Source organism: Microtus pennsylvanicus, chromosome 21, assembly GCF_037038515.1.
Source record: "Microtus pennsylvanicus isolate mMicPen1 chromosome 21, mMicPen1.hap1, whole genome shotgun sequence".
Taxonomy (NCBI): domain Eukaryota; kingdom Metazoa; phylum Chordata; class Mammalia; order Rodentia; family Cricetidae; genus Microtus; species Microtus pennsylvanicus.
Genome location: NC_134599.1, coordinates 35,296,879 through 35,316,514, shown reverse-complemented (window position 1 = coordinate 35,316,514; position 19,636 = coordinate 35,296,879). Strand labels below are relative to the sequence as shown.

The 19,636-nt window shown below is 44.7% G+C and overlaps 1 pseudogene; it reads left to right on the top strand.

Annotated features, from left to right (window-relative positions):
• Positions 1 to 5,707: 5,707 nt before the first annotated feature.
• LOC142839199 (large ribosomal subunit protein uL13 pseudogene) lies at positions 5,708 to 6,319 on the top strand (annotated as a pseudogene).
• Positions 6,320 to 19,636: the final 13,317 nt, after the last annotated feature.

Below are 19,636 nucleotides of genomic sequence, written 5' to 3'. Positions count from 1 at the left end.
TGGAGGTCACATATTCCAGCTAGTCTAGTTAGCCAGCTTGCCTGGAGCATTCTTTGTCTCTGCCCCCCAAGTGCTAGGATTAGCAATGACTGCCATGAGTTTCTGTCCTCAGGTCCACAAGGCAAGCACTTTGTTGACTGAAGCATCTCTCCAGCTACCTCTTGCAATTTCTTAATGATCATATTTATTATTCTTTAGAGTAAAACCCCACCCCCTGGTTTCTAAAATGTCTCTGCTATGCATGTTGACCACTGACAATGGTTTCCAAATGTATTGCACATGGCAACCAACAGAGGCTTTGAAAAATTCTCATGTCCACGAATCACTTCTAGAGATGGTGACACGCTTGGTCTGATTTGTCGGTTGGACTTTTAAAGTTTTAAAAACACCCCCTAAAAGCTTCAAATGTACAAGTTTGGGAATAATTACCTTTAAGGCTCATTTTAGAACAAAATTTGACTCTACTTATTTTTAGGTTAATTCTCATCTGGGTTTGCCCTTGCACCACTTCCCTTGTAAAATGTGGTGAGAAACAACAGGAGGTTAGCCTGAAACCCTTTATTCCTGCTGTGATGGCCCTGGTCTCCATTAGGGTAATTGAAATCTAAGTGAGGGGAAACCATTAATGGAGTCTTCACAGATCTGCATTCCTGTTTCCTGTTCTGGTGGGTGTTCCCTCTAGCCAGCTGGGTCAGGGTCTCTCTCTATCTCTCTCTCTCTCCCTTCCTCCTTCCCTCTTTCCCTGCACCTGACAGGCCACACAGGTGTTTGACTTCCTGCTATTTTCTCTTCTTCATTGGCAACATCTGGATCCTGTCACCCAGTCGCTACTAGAGCGGTTCAGACTTCATCACAGTTTCAGATATCTTGCCATTCAGATCCTGGCCAGCCTGACAAAGCAATTTTGCATTTTTGGTTTAGCTATTCCTGCCTGAGTAGGGGCTCTGCTGTTATTGAGGAATAGAAGCAGACCCTCTCAGGGATCTTCCACTGGTCTAGCTGACAGTGTATGGGCCATCTTTGAGAGCCAAGGTGATCTGAACTTGAACATGCATTCCCTTGGGTCATTAAGGCGACCCACTGTCCTAAGAGAATATGTCCATAGCTTCAAAGCTGTAAGAAGTGTCAATGCCTGAAGTAAAAAAAGGACTGCGGTTTCACCAGGGATATCGTCCCCATTCAGGGTGAATCACTGTCATCTGCCCTGGTCTTCTCTAGGGACAGGAACAGGAGTGGGTACAACAAAAGAATAAATACTTTCAGTCCAACGAGCATTATAGAGTCCTGGGCTTTTCCAGGCCATACGGTGCCTATGACAACCTTCACTGCCTCTCCTCTGCTTGTCAATCTCTCCCCCTTCCATTGGCTCAGCCACAGCATCAATCCCAACTGAGAGGAGGCGTCCAGGCTAACTCCTAACATCAATAATGGCCTAAGTCACTCTCATTCTCTAAGAGAGTCTTACTTCCTTAAGTTGTTTAAGTTCTTTTCTCTGTTTCTTTCTCTCTCTGAAGATATCAAATTTTCAAAAATATTATCTGAGATGTTTCAAAGAAGTGTGTTGTCCATACCCAGTACTAAGAGCTCCTTCCCACTTTACCTTTGCGCAGGTAGAAATCCAGCCGGGGCAACAGTTGCTCTGCTGGGATCCAGGGGTCATTTTTCTTGTGTATTATTAATGCTGCATCACCATTAATAATGACTGAACCTACTGAGCATTTACTGTGTGGCAGACACTATGCCAAGCCGTTTCCATAATTCATTTCGGCTACTCCTTGCCCTGCTCCATGGGGGGTAGGTCTTATTTATTCATTTCACCTTTGAGACAGTGCGGTCAGAGGTACCGAAAGGCTTGCACGGCTAGTGAATGGAGGTTCCGGTGCAAACCTGACGTGATGACCACAAAGTTTGTGGTATTTATCGTCACAGCTTTCTGAGGTGACCTTTTCTTGAGAAACCATTGGTTTTAAACCCTAGTAACAGCTAGATGTTGTGGTGCAACCTGTAATCCCAGCAGAGGCAGGATGATTTACTCACAAGGTAAAGGCCAGTCTGGTCTCCATAGTGAGTTCCAGGACAGCTAGGGTCTAAACATAGACCCTGTCTCAAGTGGTAGTAGCAGTAATAGTAATAGTAGTAGTAGTAGTAGTAGTAGTAATAATAATAATAATAATAATATAGGCCACTGTGACAGCTTTGCTTGTATGACCTGAACTTGATTTCAAAATCAACAGTGGAGGGAGAGAATTAGCTTATGAAAATTGTCCTCAGACCCCATACCAATGTCCCCCACACACACACCAGAAAAAGCACAAACAAATAAATCCAGGTAACATGGATTTCTTATTCTGATTTTGAAAACAAAGATCTATAAGATTATTAGAATTATAAGTATGGGGGTACAGTTTTATACATTTGTTCTCACTAGAAACATCATGATTGATGGGTTGATTGACCAATAGCATTTTGTTTCTTCAGTTCCCAGGAAGGGTTCTGGACATAAGGAGGTGATGGGAAAGGAGCCATTGTGATATCCTGGGAAGAAAGCGCAGATACCTGTTCAGGCACCTTTGCCCTGATCTTGCTCAGTCACTGTCCCCTCTAAAAGTCTCCTATTTCACAGATACCAAACACAGTGATGGAGGTGCCCCACGCGGCTGAAGCTGCTGGGGCTTTGGAAGGAAAAGACAGTGATTTCCAGAAATAATGAGTCCTGTGGCTTAGAAAGAAATCCCGAACTCATGATGCGAGCTCATCTAGTTCTAGTCTACTCAAAAAGAAATAGAGAAGATGAAGACACAGAGAAAAAAGTTCCTCTGAGGTGCCTAAAAAGGATGTGCAGGATTCTTTTCGCCCTATAGAAACTGAGGCTCCAAGAGACCCGAGGCTACACAGCTCGTCCACACACCATGACTCCACGTTTTTCTGTCATTTCTATTCCACGCCTTTGTGATTTTGCTTCATGTCCCTTAGAAGAAGAAAGAGGTGGGATGGGGAGAAAGAGAGAGAGAGAGAGAGAGAGAGAGAGAGAGAGAGAGAGAGATTCTGCTTCTGCTTCTTAAGAAAGGCCAACGAGAAGCTAAAACTTTTAAAAATGATGGGGACTCCAATGATGTAATGTAATTTCAGGAATAACCTTGATTTTAGTAGACTAGGGACTGAAGGAAGACGCCCTCCAAGGCAAGGTTCATTTCTGCCATCCACAAAAGAAGAGAAACAAATGTTGGCTCAGTGGAGGTTCGGGTTATAACTTACTTCTTCATCTGTTTAAAGAAACAACCGAAATTCTTTTTTAGAGAAAAAAGGAATTGAGCTCAGGGCACCAGGTGTGTTGGTAAACCCCTTACCTCTGAGTCATATTGGTGCCCCCAAATGTAGATGGTACTCAAAAGAGAAATTCAGAACCAACAAGTTCCTAGTACTCTTGGTCGGGTGTTATCTGTGCAAACAGGCCACAGGCTCTGCCCAGGCAAGCTCAGAAACCCAGCTTGAGAAGTGGTTTCATTCTAGCAACAGAAAGGACTGCTCTGCCCATGTTAAAACAAAAACAAACAGCGTTATCCATTATGAGATCTGATCCAGGCCAGTGCCCATCAGATCAATCAACCCCCTAAAAGTCTTTTTAGAATAAATATTCAGCTATAGCCATGAACTAAAGATATGAGGGAGAGAAAAATAGATCACAGGTCCCAATGTTAGGATGGTGTAAAATTTGTTTTAACTTTGATTGTTCTTACAAAAGTTTAAAAAAAAAAACAACTTGATTTTTTTTTTAATGACAAATAAAGAGGGAAATTACTTCATTGGGACAGGGGAGGCAAGTTATAGCTAAATCACAGTTAAAAAGAACAATAACAAAAATCCAGAATTTTCTATTTTCTGATACTATATCTGATTATGTCTAAGAAGTGACTTAGTGGAAGGTTTTACTAATCTGCCTACAGATATACTTCCAAGTCTCTGATGACCTACCCCTGTCTCCATCTTAGGCTTGAAAACTATCTTATAGTAAAGACAAGCTAGGCTCATTCCTGTTTATGATTAAACCTCTGTTTCTCAAGGACTAGGCTATATCCCACCTGTAACCTTAACTACAAATGGTTCTGTACTACCTGTTCCAGGAAATGACAACCATGCCTTTATTTCAAGAAGTTTTTATGACCACCTTGCAACCATGCCTTTGTTTCAGGAGGTTGTTATGACTAACTTGTTATGCTTATGATCTGCTTCTGTAACCCCTCCTATTTGCCCACCAAATCCCCCCTTTGGAAACCTTTTACTCCTGAGCTATAAAACCCTTTGCTTACCCAAGCCCAGTGCTGTTGTCTTAAATCCCACCTTTAGGGAGAGACATCCTGTGTACACAAATTTAAAAAAGTTTGCATTATTTAGTTTGGCCATGATGATTTGGGTCGGTGGTCTTTCTCCTCAACTCTGTGGCTAATCGTCCCTAAGTCATGAAATCTGTGTATGTGGAGGGGCTGTGGAGGTGGTAAAGGGTGGTAGCCAGAACCACTGGATTACTTTCTGATTCTATAAATTCTTCAAAATTTTTGCAGGTTAGAGATATGCCCAAAATGTCTGAGAACAGGCGACAAGCGTTGTCAGTGTAGCGCTGGACTTTAGAGTTCTATCCTTGGATTCTCTGCTGCTGTTGCTGTGGTACAGAGTTTCATGTGGTCCGGCTCGACCACAAAGTCACCATGCAGCAGGAATGCGGCACTGCATTTCCAGTCTCCCTGCCTCAGTCTCCTAAGCCTGCGATTCTAAGTGTGTGCCCCAGCCACACCTGACTGCCAGCAGGAAACTCTTGTTATTATCTTTGCATCTGTGTTCTGTAAATGAAGTCTAATGGGACAATGGAATCCTGACTTCCTTGTGGTCTCGTCTCAGTTCTCCAGGATAAACTCGGACTCTCTATTCCCTCTCCTCTGACATCCGGGCTCTGCCAGGTCTCCTTCCTTCCTGCTAGGCTGTGACTGCTGTCACCCTCCACGTGAGATGGTTTCTTAGGGTTTTTTTGTTGCTGGGAAGGGACGCCATGAACATGGTAACTCTTACAAAGAAAACATTTGCTTGAGGTGACGGCTCACAGTCTCAGCGGTTCATGACGGGGAACATGGCAGTGTGCGGGCAGGTGTGGTGCTGACTAAATCTTGACCAGAAGGCAGCAGGAAGTCAGCTGACAGTCATGCTGATTGAAGCTTGAGAAAAGAGATCTCAGAGTCCACGTCCACAGGGACACACTTACTCCAACAAGACCACACCTTCTAAGAGTGCCACTCCCTTTGAGGGCCACGTTCTTTATCAGCGGTGGTGGCAGGGGCGTAGCAGCGGGGTCTGTGTTCTGGGCACAGCACAGGGACATATGGGATTGGATGCGTTCCCCATGTCATCCAAGATTAGAACAAGTGGGCAGCAGTCCCTGTCCTGTGGTGGCAATGCCACCGCACATTCGGCTGGTGATGAGGCTATGCCTTACCCAAGTACAGAGTTGCTTGTGAGCTAGCCTGGGGCAGAGGGACTCTGGGAATGAGGTGGCTGAGTAATTCTCATTCTGGACCTGGGCTCTACACCATCATTCTGCAACAGAGCTTCTTGAACAGTGGTCAACTTTAAAGACTAGGGATGGGGAGTAGGGGAAAGGAGATTTCCTGTTTAATCCAGTTTTTAAACGTATCTAGCCTTTCCCAGGCAGCTGTCAAAGATGGCGGAGGGGCAGGTTCTGGTGTTGGACAGCAGAGGCCATCTTCTGGGTCGCCTGGCGGCCATTGTGGCCAAGCAGGTACTGCTGGGCCAAAAGGTGGTGGTTGTTCGCTGTGAGGGCATCAACATTTCTGGAAATTTCTACAGAAACAAGTTGAAGTATCTGGCCTTTCTCCAAAAGCGGATGAACACCAACCCCTCCGGAGGCCCCTACGATTTCCGAGCCCCGAGCCGCATTTTTTGGTGCCCTGTGCGAGGTATGCTTCCCCACAAGACCAAGCGAGGCCAAGCTGCCCTGGAATGCCTCAAGGTGTTGGATGGGATCTCTCCACCCTGTGACAAGAAAAAGCGGATGGTGGTCTCTGCCACCCTCAAGGTTGTGCGGCTGAAGCCTATCAGGAAGTTTGCTTACATGGGACATCTGGCTCATGAGGTCGGGTGGAAGTACCAGGCAGTAACAGCCACTCTGGAGGAGAAACGGAAGGAAAAGGCCAAGATGTATTGTCGGAAGAAGAAGCAGCTCTTGAGGCTACAGAAACAGGCAGAAAAGAATGTGGAGAAGAAAATCTGCAAGTTCACAGAGGTCCACAAGACCAAAGGACTCCTTGTGTGAGCCCAATAAAGACTATTTGTGCCAAAGAAAACCTATCTAGCTTGGCACAAACAATGAGGTTTCCCCAAATGAAGTGGAACTGCAGAATGAGAGTGGGAGGAAAGGCAAAAGTCCTGATCAATGTGCTTCCAAAGGTCCTCATCACAGCAAGGGGACGGCCCTTGGCCTTCTAGCATAGGCTGACTTGATGAACGCAGAATACTTTTGGCTCCAGGCCATTGTTCCACAGTGTCCTGTGTGTGTAGGGGGGGGTTAGAGGGGGATGATTTTGGCAAGAGAAGAAGATGTAGGTAGGGACACTCACGGCTAACACAGACCAGCGAGGACAGAAGAGAGGAAGATGTAGGGACACTCACAGCTAAACACAGACCAGTGAGGACCAAAGAGAGGAAGATGTAGGGACAATCACAGCTAACAAAGACCAGCGAGGACCTGGCCCAACAGAATAAGTGGTGTGGGATTAGTGGCCTTCAGGCTTCTTGGAGGACTGTCTGAATCATGGCGGGTAGAGAAGAGAAAATGGGCCAGAGTCTCTAGGGTATGTATACTGAGGCACACAGCAGGTAGGTATAAACACCACAGTCCGCACACAATCCTCCTCAGGTCAGCAGAGAAGGAGACAAGTGGCCTTGTACTTTGGGCAGGGCGGAAAGAACTCGAGTGTCAACTGTGAGCTCAACGATGAGGGAAGAGCAGATATTCTCTGGTGAGGGTTGACTTCATTGGCCGTTTTAATAATTCCCGAGTCTTTAAAACATTCTCCAGGTCCAGAGCTCGGATCCTGCTCCCAGCGTTTAGCTCTGGGTTGTTTCTACCACAGATTGCGCTGCCTCACGGGACAGCCAGGAGTGAGCCTGGCAATAAGAGGGCTGCATCAGGCCAGCCCATGTCCAGTTCTTAACCCTTTGGGGTTCAAAGCCTCTTTGAGAATCTGGTGAAACTTCTGGACCCTTGCCCTAAGAAGATCACATGTGCTTACAACTCAGGGCTCAGCCGTCTCCCCAGAAGTCCCCTCTCTTGAACCCTCGCTTAAGGATCTCTGATTTAGATCATTTTTGATTCTATTTTTAACTCGCCCCCTGGCCAGGCTGTTAATCTGCCACTGCAACGTCGTGACTCTTCGGGTCCGCAGGTTTGCACCAGTCTCGTGTAGATATGTCTGCAAAGTGAAGAGTGCATAACGTCATCCTTGCTCATTAGGCTGGAGCAATGCGGATGCAGAAAACAGAACCGAATGAATGGAAAGCCATGAGGCAGCTCCCTCCCTGCCACCTGCTAAAGAGGCTGCCTGCTGAAGCCCACAGGGTGGGCCTGGGGTCAGACAGCCTGGGGCCCTTGACTCTCAGCCTAAGTGAGTTCTGCCTGTGATTTTTTTTTTGTTTCGTTTTTGTTTGTTTGTTTTTGTTGTTGTTGTTTTTTGAGACAGTGTTTCTCTGTAGTTTTGAAGCATGTCCTGGAGCTAGCTCTTGTAGACCAGGCTGGCCTCGATTCGCTTCTGCTGGGATTAAAGGTATGCACCACCACTGCCTGGCTTCTGGCTGTGTCTTTTTTTTTTTTTTTTTTTTTTTTGGATTTTTCGAGACAGGGTTTCTCCGTAGCTTTTTTCGGTTCCTGTCCTGGAACTAGCTCTTGTAGACCAGGCTGGCCTCGAACTCACAGAGATCCGCCTGCCTCTGCCTCCTGAGTGCTGGGATTAAAGGCGTCTGCCACCATTGCCCGGCCTGGCTGTGTCTTGAAGGAGCATCTTAACCACCCCAGCCTCAGTTTCCATATTTGAAAGCTAGGACTAATAGGATGTAGCCTGTGTCCAGATTTGGAGGACCAGGCTGGTTCAGTTCTATAAATGCTTTTGCATGGTACTTGTGAAATGCCATAAACTCCAGAACACTGCATTGTTAATGCTGGGGGAGGGGGCGCACTGCAGAGGGACCAGAAACTCTGGGCCGAAGGCCTGTCCCCTTCCTCTCAACTAGGCTAAGGTCTGAACGGGTAGGGGTGCTGTAGGGGTGCTGGGGCTACAGAAGATTCTGTTGTCACAGCCTTGATTTTTTACCTTCCATACGGCTGAGGGGTGTGAAGGTATAAGAAACACTGAGAAGGGGAGATTGTAGGCTTTTTCTGGCTGCAAGCCTGAATGCCCCAGAGAACGCAGCGGAGAGGAGAGAGAGCTAGCCAGAGCCTTGCTTCTCTTCTATTTCAGAAAGCTCCTGGAGGCGGAGAGACTTGCTGCTGGTCGCTCCCAGGGAAACATAGAGCCAGCAGCTTGGTAAGGTGTATCTCCTGCTCTCCTGGGCCTCACAATGCTGACGTGGAAACGGGTCTACCCGGAAAAAGGAGAGGGCTGGATGGATGACAAATATCCCATCCTGTCTAAGGTCTGGGACTGTGAGGTCCCGGTGGAGGGGGACTTGGTGCCAAGCCACGTGCGCTAACCCTCATTCTCTTAGTAACACTCCAAGATAAACATTATTATCCTTCTCTGCAGATGAGGAAACCTAACTTCAGAGACCAAGGGATCTACACCAACCAAGACTGCTAGCCTCTAAAATCCTTTTCTCCTTCCCTACACCAACTCAACTAGGCAAAAGGGGAAGCCTCGGTAGAGCTAATTCTAGGTCCTGGAAAGCCATCTCCAGCTGCGTACAGTGCTGTGCATAGAGTCCCAGCTTGGTAAATATTTGCCCCGTGACTGAGACAGAGAGAATGCTCCTTTCTTGGTCCTGGGCAGCTCTTGGCAGTTCCCAGGCACTGTTTACCTTTCCTCCCACATTCCCCCCCTGAGGAATCATCTCCCCACCCTCCTTCCTTCCCTTCAGTCTGCTAAACTGAAAGCAAGGCACGGTGGAATGAAGCAAAGTGCCTGGCATATACAAAGCCTGTCTCAGATCTGTCCCATGTGGCCTCAGATAGCCTTCCTAGCAGCAAGGATTCTAAGGAAGAAAAACACTTTCACATCATTTAGTCAAGTGGGCATAACAGGAATGGGTGTCCCGGGAGTCTCCCAGCCCCACCCTGAGGAAAATGGGGCGGGGTGGGGGTCGGTATACAGTTCTAAGTGGAAGGTATTTTGGATTTCCCGGGGAAGGTGCCATGCGGGATTGAGAGTGGATCAGTAAGTAGGAAGTTCTGGAGCAGGGAGCAAGGATGTTCAGCCCAGCTGGGGCCTCTGCTGAGGCTGGGGGAGGGGGCCATGGGACTTGGTTAAGCTGTGTTCTGGTTGGTTGGCAGCTGAGGGTGCCAAGTACAGAGTTCAAGACCTCCACCCCTTCCAGCCACTGACTCCATGATGTTGATGAGCCATGACTGTTAAATGGAGGGCTTCTCTATAAAATTCTTGCACGGCTCTTTGTTTTTTAACCAAGCCCCCTCCCTTTTTTTTAGCATGTTGGTTGGGTATGACACGTTCCCCCGGGGTCAACTTTCTATTTTATTGCCATTTTAAGAGTATCTGAGCATGTGTTTAGAATTTACATCTAGATAATAGATTTCTGGATGGAAACAGCGTGTATTACTACTTACATTTGGTAAAGTCCCCTTGGATAAGAAGAACCAGCATAATATTAATTTTCCTTGCTGTCATTTGACAATATGAATTGGTTTTATGTAAGAACCGGGAGCTCATTGGATTGAATTTAGGAAACGGGTAAAACAAAATTGTCTTTAGTGGGTTTGAATGATTACAGTATAATAAACACACACAGGCTGAAAGGTTAATTTATCATTGCTTTCAGTTTTATTTATTCGAAACTCCATCATGGGGATAAACAATCTTTATTAAAGATTATGAATCCAATTTTCAAATGAGCTGTAAATGGCTTTCTATAGAGAGATTCCTTGATTTGTTGTTTTCTTGAATAAAACATGCTTTTGCCCTGTGGGTTATGGAGCCTGTATATTAATATTGGAAGATTATTCTGTTGTGCTTGGCATCTGTGATGTGGAATGTTGGATTTGCTCTCTGATCTATCTGTCTTCACTCTCTTTAATAAACACTGAGCTCAAATGCATAACCTCTTAGGACCTGCACTCCAGTGAATCATAAAAGAATGCCTGTCTGTATGGCAGTTTATCATTGGCGTGATAATTCTGGTTCCTTTTAGAAATGCGTAAGTGTCTGCTCTTCAAAACAGACTGCGGTGGAAGGCTGGGAAGATGCTGTGGGTCACTGCGGGGGGAATCATAATTGACCTCTGCTTTCGTCACATAGTAACGGACTGACAGGGTGTTAGATCATTGCATACCGCTCAACTACCAAATGCTGCCCTGAGCTGGGGGTTGAGGGGAGGACTTTGCATTTTCAATTTAGAAAATTCCCTAGAGCAGACCCTTGAGGAGAAGCAGCCTGCAGGAGAGCAGTGCGCCCGGTACTTCCTGGAGCGCTGCACGGCACAAATACAAATATTGCAAAGGGAATCAGTCTCTGGGTGGAGTATTCCAGAGTGCTGGGGCTAGGGGGATCTGGGGAAGACCATTTTTTTCCAACCCCCTCAAGCTGTTGTCTGTTAATGTATTAAAGCTGTTGTCTGAAGGGCTAGAAAAGTGAACTCTGAAGAGATCCTACTTCCTCAGAAAGTTCCTTGGGTTGCTACTTTATTGTACCATGGACTCCAGAGTGAAAGGGCTGAGTTCTAGGGGCTGGGGGCCACCAACGGATGTCAGTTTCAGAAGCAATGAGTCCCTTCTGCTAGTGACAATATTGTATCTAGCCTATAATGTAACAACTTTCAAATTTTAAGGTTCATTTTTATTTTTTCAATTTTTTTTTCTCCCACCAAAGGATCTCTGACTGACTTAGAACTGGCTATGTAGACCAGACTGGCCTCAACTTTCAGGTTTTTAGCCATTCTCAGTCTCCTGGAGAGCTGGGATTGCCAGTGTGCCCCCCCCCCCCCCCCAGCTAGTTAAAGACCTTTAAAGCAGTCTCTAACAAATATCTCAGGGCCCAAATTAAACCAGGCCACAGCCCAGCCTTTGAAGTTAACTGTCATCAGGGTTTAAGCTGCTTCAATAATCCTGTAGTAAAATACACATAGTTAAAGTATGTGCTCTTGAATATGTTCTGGCTCAGGAATGAGTCAGCCTAGACTAGTCCGAGACATCAAGTCAAGCTAAGGTCTTAAGGGGGCTGACCTCTTGACGCAGAGGGTGAGGGAGGCCTGGAGAATGTCTGGCATACGTTTAAGTCTTCTCTTCAAACCCCGAACTCCTCCTCTTTTCTTAAACCCCCAAAGGAATTCAAGTTATCATTTCTCCCTTCCATGGAAAATAATTCTCTTCCTTCCAAGATGGTTCAGATAACCATCCTTCTGATCACATCTACAGCCAGGTAGTGGTAACACTGGACCTGTTCCGTGGATGCAGGAGGACAGTGCAACCTCCCAATACCAATACGCTGGCATGTTTTATTCAAGGAAGCAACTCAGGGACTCTCTCTATAGAAGAACATTTACAGCTCATTTGGATTTGTAATCTTCATTCTTTTTCTTTTGGAGACAGGGTCCCTGACTGGACTCAAACTCACTGCATAGCCCAGGCTAGCCTTGAAGTCTTGATTCTCCTGCCTCTGCGAGGAATTTAGGTATGTGCTACTTTCCCCTGCTTGCATGCATGATCTTTAATAAAGCCTGGCTTTACCTCTGTCAGGATGGAAGGTCCTGGTTTTCATCTTTGTCTTTATATTTGTAAGTGTCCACTCCTATATTTAGCATGTGGCATATATAAAAATACTCAGCTTTTATATTCACTGATAGATTATTAATACATATATAAATATGACATAATCTATAATAGCTTTTTTTTTTTTTGGTTTTTCAAGACAGGGTTTCTCTGTGGCTTTGGAGCCTGTCCTGGAACTAGCTCTGTAGACCAGGCTGGTCTCTAACTCACAGAGATCCGCATGCCTCTGCCTCCCGCATGCTGGGATTAAAGGTGTGCACCACCATCGCCCGGCCCTATAATAGCTTATTTTAGTGGGATGTGCAAATTTTGCATGAACTTAGGATTTCAGTTTGACTCTCAGCAGTAAAACTACTTTTTAAACCTAACTTCTACTTTCTACCTGACAAGAGATTATTTCTCTTCATTATTTGTCTCAAAATTCCATCCTATCCTAAAAAGTATGGATTTTTTTAAATTTAATTGTGTATTTATGAGTATCTTACCTGAATGTAATGTATCTATGTATATGGAGTACTCACAGAGACCAAAAGATGTTGGATCTCCAGGGACTGGAGTTATAGATAGTTGTAAACTGTCATGTGAATGTTAAGAACCAAACCTGGGTCCTCTGCAAGAGCAGCAAATGCTCTTAGCCGCTGGGCCAACTCTCCCACCACCAACCAACACCAAAACAAAATAAAACAAACAAACAAAAAAATCTGAATTTAAATCTTGCCCTTCAAAGTTCTTAGTCTACCAACACACACACACACACACACACACACACACACATACATGTGGATTTTTATGCTCTGAATTCCAAAATCATACATGTTACCTTGACTTATACTCCAGTTTCATATTGGTAGAGACTTTTGCATTTACATTTAGAATAGGAGCTTCCACTTCTGTTTTCTTTTCTTCTATTTTCAAAAAAAAGATTTCTTGAACTCCAAAGTAAAACAGGGCCCCTGCTCTCCCCCCAGCCCCTTCTGCTCAATAGGAAGAGCAGAAAGCATCAGTGCTGTGAGTGTGGTGAGAGCAGAGGCCGTTCCGATGCACCTGCGCATGGAGGGCCACGCCTGTTTCCCCTCAAAGCCCTGCCCCTGGAAGTCTACTTCTACCAGTTTCCCGTGGGTTTTGTTTTCCAGTTCGGTCCAGGGTTCTCAAATGAGACAGCATGGGCAAGGACTGGAAAAAATGCTCAGGGCTACACAGAGATAGCCTAGAGAACAAGGCACCAGGAGGAAGGCTGTGTGAAGGAGAATTTCTGAGGACTGGTGGAAAGCCAGTCCGGCATTTATGAGCAGGCTGAAAATAAACACATAATGATGACTTTCAATGTGTTTAAAATGAGCGGGGTGGAAGATGCAGTTAAAGTTCCAGAGGATCCTTGAGTAAGATGGTTGCTTACAGGTGTGGTTGGAGAAAATACAAGTTACACTGGGGACATTTGGTACCAGAAAGCCAAACGGAACTCCAAGATTGATAAGAGTCATGGCGAAAGGACATAGGAGTTGATCCGAACTGCTCATACTGGCCAAATCTGGTATGACTTGAGCATCAAAAGCTAAGACACTGGAGCTGGAGAGATGGCTCAGTAGGTAAGAGGACTGGCTGCTCTTCCAGAGGTCTGGAGTTCAATTCCCAGCACCCACATGGTGGCTCACAATCATCTGTAATGGGATCCGATTCCCTCTTCTGGTGTGCATGAAGACAAGACAGGTTACTCATACACATAAAATAAATAAACATTAAAAAACTAAGACACTGACAGAGACAGAGAGCGGAGAAAAAGAGAAAGAGAGCGAGAGAGCGCACCAAAACAGTATCATTCAGTAATAATGTTCACATAAGAAGAGAAGGGTTAAGGAGAATATTTCTTTACAGAAATTTGAGGTAATACATATAGACTGATTCAACAATAGAAAACTTAATTTTGCAATCCCAAGTGTAATTATTGGTTTAGACAAGAGCCATTACTGGAAATTAAAATCCATAGGTGAAGAGTTATAAGAACACCAGATATTTATACAGGGACAGAGTGTTTTCCCACAAATTGCTTAGTAATTGAAAGTGGAACGTATATCCAGTGATGAGGTCTGCCATGATGAGGTGATCTGATCTACCATCGTGGCTAGTAGAAGAACGCTCTCATGGACTCTTCAGATTACACCATGTGAAGCATATAAATATACCTGTGAAATATTTTTCCCAGAGTCTTCAACTTGAAGCTTGTCAAACTTTTGAACTATATTCTAGGTTATCAGAAATTCAAGAAATAGGGGGCTGGAGAGATGGCTCAGAGGTTAAGAGCACTGACTGCTCTTCCTGAGGTCCTGAGTTCAATTCCCAGCAACCACATGGTGGCTCACAACCATCTGTAATGAGATCTGGTGCCCTCTCTGGAGAGTAGGCATATATGCAGACAGAACACTGTATACATAATAAATAAAAATCTTTAAAAAAAAAAGAAATTCAAGAAATAGGGGCTGGTGAGATGGTTCAGTGGTTAAGAGCACTGACTGCTCCTCCAGAGAACTGGGGTTCAATTCCCAGCATCCACATGGCAGCTTGCAGCTGTAACCCCAGTTCCAGAGAATCTGACATTGTTATACCAATGTACATGAAATAAAGTTAAAGTTAAAAAAAATACAAGAAATAGAACAAACTCAAATGATGCTATAAGGAAATGAACAGACAAGCCTAGAATACAGATATTTTATAGGTAAACTGAATTGAATATTTCAGAAATATCACTGTTGGGGGTTAGGGGTATGGCTCAGTTGGTAAAGTATTTGCCTAGCATAGATGAAGGCAGAAATATCAATATTATAAATAGAAAACACAAAATGTCCAATTCAGAAGGGGACACTGGGACCCAGGCCCTTCCTCTCTGTGTCTCTGTGCCCTGGCCAGCCTGAAGTCAACAGATATCCTTGGCCATGAACTCTCAGGGTCATGAAATATTCCAAAAGCAATGGGGTCAAGTGGCTGTGGAATAAACCCTGGAATCAAAGCACACCTTTCCTCTGTGTAAAGCAGTTTAGTTAGAACATTTAAAGCTTTTCAGAGCAGACAGCCATCTCTCCCAAGTTCTATAAGGGGAGCCTAGAAAGATCGGCTGGGTATTCAATGAGAATGGAAAGGATGAGAGAGAGGAGAACAGTCTCCAATAATGCCAATCTTTAAGTCCTGAGGACCAGCTGCCCAAGTTTTACCTGTCAGTCTTAAAGTATTCAAAAACCAGGCCAATCCAAAGAAAGAGAAGTAAAAATTTGAGGTCCATTTGCAGAAACTTCACGTCTCCATGAAGTCTTCTGTGTTGCTAATGATGCAACAAAATCAATTCTGTGCTGCGCAAACATTGTGAGAATAAAAGCACAATTTAGTTAAGCTTAATTATCTGATGGTTAGTTGCTTTAATGCTTAATTTCATGATGCTAATATATTCTGTAAATAAGACGAGAGGCAAAAACAATTAAAACCCCACTTTAGAAATATCATAAACAACATTACACAATGACTAAAAAAAAACCCTATGAAAGGCGGGGTGTGGTGGTGCACATCTTTGATCCCAGCGCTTCCAGTACTTGGGAGGCAGAGACAGGTGGGTTTCTGAGTTTGAGTCTGGTCTACATAGTGAGTTCTAGGACAGAAGAGCTACATAGCAAGACTCTGTCTCAAAAAAAGAAAGAAAGAGAAAGAAAAAGAAAAGCTGTGCACAACCATGTCTAGCACACTTGTTTTGTTTGAAACAGTGGTGGTTTTCGTGTGTGTGTGTGTGTGTGTGTGTGTGTGTGTGTGTGTGTGTGTGTACCTAGAACCTGGAGGAAGATGTTGGACGTCCTTCTCTGTCATTCTGCCTTACTCCCTTGGAGATAGGTCTCTCACTGAACCTGAAGCTCATGTTTCAGTTAAGCACCTAGGACCTGCTTATCTCTTCTCCCAAATGCTGGGGGCATCATGACCATGTCTTGCTTTTATGTGGGTCCCAGGGAGTCAAATGAGGCCCTTGTGCTTGTGAAGCAGGCAGCCTTAGTCACTGAGTCTGCGCCAACCCAAATGACAGATCTCCTCTTGGCATTTTCATCAACATGTCATAACGGGTTTATCTCACTCGTGGTCCTTCGCTGCCTTCCATGTCTCCTGCCCCCTTCTTCTGGTCCCCATCTTCCCCGAGTAGTGCCTACAAGAATTTCATTATCTTCTCTTTTTCCCTCCCTTCCTCTGTCCCCATCTTAAGAGCCCTTCTGTATTCATCTACACTTAAAAGACACTTTGAGAAAATGACTATTTCTCTTTGGACTCACAGGGCAGGGATGGTGGAGTTAGGAAGAAATAGTGGATCCGGATAGGGGTATAAGCCAATGACATGAGCCAATGACCACTAGGAAGGAAGCAGGAAGCAGACACTTTAGAATGAGTGACAGGGTGAGGTGAGAGGCTTCTTTCAATGACACTGGAAAAGACAGGTCAGAGTGGAACATCATGGGTTCTCTTTGGGATACGGTTGTTTTAGGGCATCTCTCCTCCTCCCCCTACCCCACAGCAGATGCCCAGCAGCATTTTCAGGATTTCTAGACAGGGCCTCCCTTTTGAGGGTTCCAATCTGGTCTCCCTCTAGCCACACCTCCCCACAGCACTGAGGGGCTCTTGCTATCCAGATCACATCCTACCATATACACCTTTGAGGCTACTCCGTTTCCCCAGGACCAGAGAATTCCCTACTCAAACGGCCAAATGGTAGGCTCCTTCCTCAGTCTACCCTCCTAGGGATACACATTCGTTCTCTGAAGGTAACGTAGTGATGGAAATGACAATGGTCACATCTCCCATTCCTTTGTCTTTTTATGAGGGACCTAAAGCACCCCTTCTTCTCTCCTTTTCCACTTCCACCCAGATTCCTGCATGTGACGATATGAATGTGCCCTCTAAAAACTCACATGGGAAAATTTAAACCCCAAATTCATGTCCCTGGAAATTTGAGGTGTGGTCTTTGGGAAGTCATCAGTATTAGATAAGACCGGGAGGCCTTCAGTGGCTGTGGAAGACAGACAGACACAAACTAGCTTGCTCGGTCTGTCTCACGAGGGGAAGCCCTCCACCATGCTATGATGTAGCAAGAAGGTACTTAGACCATGCAGAGTCCTGAAACCATGCTCGTGGACTCCCAGCCTCCAGAACTGAGAGATGCATTTTCATTCCTTGTCTTAATCTGAAATATCTGTTGCATCAACAGAAAGTGCACGAAGGTACTAAGGGTGACACTGTCTAGAAAGTATCTCCCGTGCCTGTTAATTTATCCTGCGTGGCTTCCCACGTCCACTTTCATCACAATGCATTAGAGTGTCTAATAGGCTATTGGTATTTATTGAATAGTGGTCAACGTTTTTAAATGAGTAAACACCCCAGTTTTCCTGAAAGTGTCTGGATTTAGCACTGAATATTCAACATTACCAGAAAACCATCAGTTCTAAGCAACCCTATTGGAAGGGCACCCTAAACTAATATTTCAAAGACTTTTTTTTGATGAGCAATAATAACAGTATGCCAATGTCAACAATGAAGGCCTCAGTCTTTCCTATGTGTGCAAGCATGAACCCTACAGGGTGATGTGATGGGTCAGTTCCTTCCATATACTCTTTAACTCTCATTGAGCTGAGAAGGCAGTAGCAAAATATGATCTGGCTGGATTCCTCTCTGTTAGCATTTAGGCTTTTTAGTGTGTGTGTGTGTGTGTGTGTGTATTCTTGCATGAATATGGATGTCTGTGCCTGTGATGGCCAGAAAAGGGTTCTCTGAAGTAGGAATTGCAGGCAGTTGTGAGCTGCCCAATGTAGGTGGCTGGGAACTGAACCCTTGTCCTCTGAAAGAGCAGCTAAAATACTTAACTGCTGAGCCATCTCTCCAGCTCTGGATTGGACCATAAATATTCTATAACAACTCACATGTGGAGGGCTTGGTATACAGGCAACATTGCTCAGAGTTGGGACCTTTTGGCGGCGACTGTACCACAAGGGCTCTGACCTCAGGAATAGATTAATTCATTCATGGCTTCATGGATTAATGGGTTTTGGGGGAGTGGCTTGATCATAAAAGCAAATTCTCTTTGCTTCTTGGCTGCCAAGGGTAGCTTTGCTCTGGCTCCTGCTGCTTCCAGGATATTTTCTCTGCACCAGAGGCCCAGAAACAACAGAGCCAGGTGACTGTGAAGCCTCAGAGCAGAAGCTGTGGCTCTCTCTCCCTTTGGAGAGGGATTCTGACACAGTGACGGGAAGCTAGCAAATACATCATCTCAACCCTGCTTCGTTAAAGAAAAATCAGCTTAACTTTCCCAACCAGGGCGCCTAGTCTCTGAACTGCAGAAGAAAATAACTTGTGTCCTATCTTCCCAATTATTCCAAGGTTACATACCTAGTACACAGTCTAGATGCAAAGAAGAGAAGTTGAGTCGTTGCATATGATCAATGCCCTGGAAAATTTAGGACTTAAATTTTTCCATTTGTTGAGAAACTCATAGACCCTATACTCAAGAATGTCATTGTGACCGTCCCTCTGCTCTTGTTCACTAGCAAAGTTGGCTAAAAGAGAGAAGCCACGGGAAGGAAGCTGTCCAAAGATAAGACTTGTGTTATCTCAGTTCTGCAAATGAGGAAGAAGAGGTGGAGGGAGGAAGCACATTCTCTTTTTTCCCAAGATGAACGATGGTAGAGGACTCTTAAGTTCTCACCATGGGAACCGGACAGAAAAAATATACTGCCAAGGCTGACAGGGTGGTCATCGCTGACTTCACTGCTCAGCCGGCTACTGCCAGAGTTAGGCAGTGCTCTATGTCATGTTTCGGAAGACAAGTGCTCTATAAATAAATCAACTTGGAACAGTCTCAGATACACATAAACCGCAATGGCTTTAAATGTAACCCTTGCCTTTTATTTTCTTTCTCTTCTTGAGGCAAGAAAGGTTATGCAGGAGAGGTTTTACCAAAATCTACCTAAAAACCTAAAAGAACTCTCCTATATCTTCTATTATTATTTTTATTACTATTATTTATCATTATTACTATTATTTGACACAGGGTTTCTGCTGTCCTGGAACTCTCTCTGTAGACCAGGCTGACCTTGAACTCACAGAGATCCACCTACCTCTGCCTCCTGAGTGCTGGGATTAAAAATGTGTGCCACCATCATTGACTCCTTTATTCTTTTTTTTTTAATTATTCCTATATACTTGCTACCAAGCATCTGGGCACCCCCATGCCTCTCTATGCACACTTCTGTATACTAGACTTATACAATATGCACCAATCCTCTTAAAAATCTCTTCCCTAGAGAAGGCGATTATTCATTTTGTCATTCAATTTTCCACCACTAAAAATTTCCTATGTAAAATCACTGCATGCTAATGGGGCGCTGTGTAAAGAGAGAATATTTTTAGTGAGTCAGCTGAAGGGAAAAAAATCATTAGTAGGTCTTCTATCTGAAGATCTGAGGGGGAGTCAGGGACAAATTTCTGAGGCATACCTTGGAAAAACCTAGAAGTTACCAGAATGCAGTGTTCTTAAGTAGAGGTTCCCATTTTAAAGTAATAGTCTCACTTAATGAACTTTATTCCATTTAGGATAAGGTTAATTAGTTCTCCTTCCTTCCAATATCATTA